The 2061-nt window shown below is 27.0% G+C and overlaps 1 pseudogene; it reads left to right on the top strand.

Moving 5' to 3' along the window:
* Positions 1-606: 606 nt before the first annotated feature.
* LOC109863298 lies at positions 607-1374 on the top strand (annotated as a pseudogene).
* Positions 1375-2061: the final 687 nt, after the last annotated feature.

Below are 2061 nucleotides of genomic sequence, written 5' to 3'. Positions count from 1 at the left end.
AACTCACTTTCATTAAACTGAATAAGAATAATAATTTTTATACTAATGATTCCTATAACATTTTGATTAATTCTATCACAAACTTATATATTAATTAATCTAATTACATCTTTTATCTTCAAAGAATTTAAAAAACCCTTCTACAATACTCATTCTCTAATATCATTCTCTTCTATTCCATATTCTTATTTATTCTATTCAACAATTTTATAGGATTATCCCCCTACATTTTCACAGCCTCAAGACACCTATCTTTAAGACTATCATTATCTTTAATTTATAGATTAATTAATTTTTTTAATGAAATAATAGCACACTTAACTCCATCAGGGACCTCATCAGTATTAATACCATTTATAGTTATTATTGAATCAATCAGATTAATTATTCGACCATTCACGTTAGCAATTCGATTAACAGCTAATATAATCGCAGGTCATCTACTCCTAACTCTCCTTGGATCAACAGGACAGGAAATCTCTCTTTTTATTATCTTAGCTATTATACTTATAAGACAAATACTATTGTTTATTCTTGAAATCTCTGTATCAATTATTCAAGCTTACGTATTTTCAATCCTATCTGTACTTTACTCTAGAGAATTATATGATAAATAATCAGCCCTTTCATTTAGTCACCCCGAGACCGTGACCCATTCTCACCTCTTTAAGAGTTATAAATAATTTAATTTCAGTAGCAGCATGATTTAATAAAATCAACACATTAGTATTACTATCAATCCCCTGCACAGTAANTTGTGCAATCCAATGATGACGAGATGTAGCTCGAGAATCCACATACCAGGGATTTCATACCTTATGAGTTTATAATGGATTACGGTTAGGTATAATCCTATTCATCATATCTGAAGTTCTGTTCTTTGTATCTTTCTTTTGAGCTTACTTCCATTCATCTTTATCTCCATCTATAGATATTGGACAATTATGACCTCCTCTTGGAATTAAATCTTTTAACCCTTACGACATTCCTTTATTAAATACAATTATTCTAGTATCCTCAGGTATCTCTATTACTTGAACACACCACTCAATTCTTAATAGAAATTTCACAGAAAGAAAAACAAGATTATTAATCACAATTTTACTCGGAATATACTTCACATGCCTACAAGCTATTGAATATTTAGAATCTCCTTTTACTATTTCTGACTCAGTTTATGGATCAACATTTTTTGTAGCCACGGGATTCCACGGCCTTCACGTCATTATTGGAACCTTATTTCTCATAGTATGTCTCAATCGACTTATTATAAACCATTTTTCTCCTTCCCATCACTTCGGATTTGAAGCAAGAGCATGATANTGACACTTTGTTGATGTAGTATGATTATTCTTATTTATCTCAATCTANTGATGAAGATATTAATAAACTTATATAGTATAAATAAAATTACATTTAACTTCCAATTAAACAATTTAGCCATTAAACTAATATAAGTATCTAATGTGTGATCACCATTCTTATAATAATAATAATCTTATTAATTATTCCTATCGCTCTAATAACAATTAATCTAATATTAACTAAAAAATCACAATCACGAGAAAAAAAATCCCCTTTTGAATGTGGATTTGACCCTTTATCTATAAGACGAATCCCTTTAAGGAGACAATTTTTCCTTATTGGTCTAGTATTTCTAGTATTTGATGTAGAAATTACAATACTTCTACCCCTAATTCTTTTATTAAATTATTACAAAACTATTAATACTATTACAATTATAACATTTTTTATCTGAATCTTAATTATAGCACTTTTTTCGAATATTTAGAACAAAGTATCGAATGAAAAATTTAGAACTTAATTAGGTATTAGTTAAATTATAACTTTTAAATTGCAATAAAAATTAAAAAAATCTTTTTTATACCTTCTCATAAAGTAATTTTCATACACTTAATTTCGACCTAAGAAAAGATTAATAAATAATCTATGAGAAAAATTTAACTGAAACCAATTAGACTAAAATAAATTAGAAGTAATTTATTGTTAATAAATTAATTGAATTATTAATTCCTGTTAATACAAACCATTTTAATCCNA

This window comes from Pseudomyrmex gracilis, unplaced genomic scaffold, assembly GCF_002006095.1.
Source record: "Pseudomyrmex gracilis isolate BER0280 unplaced genomic scaffold, ASM200609v1 scaffold_4053, whole genome shotgun sequence".
NCBI classification, from domain to species: domain Eukaryota; kingdom Metazoa; phylum Arthropoda; class Insecta; order Hymenoptera; family Formicidae; genus Pseudomyrmex; species Pseudomyrmex gracilis.
This window is presented reverse-complemented; position numbering and strand designations above follow the sequence as displayed.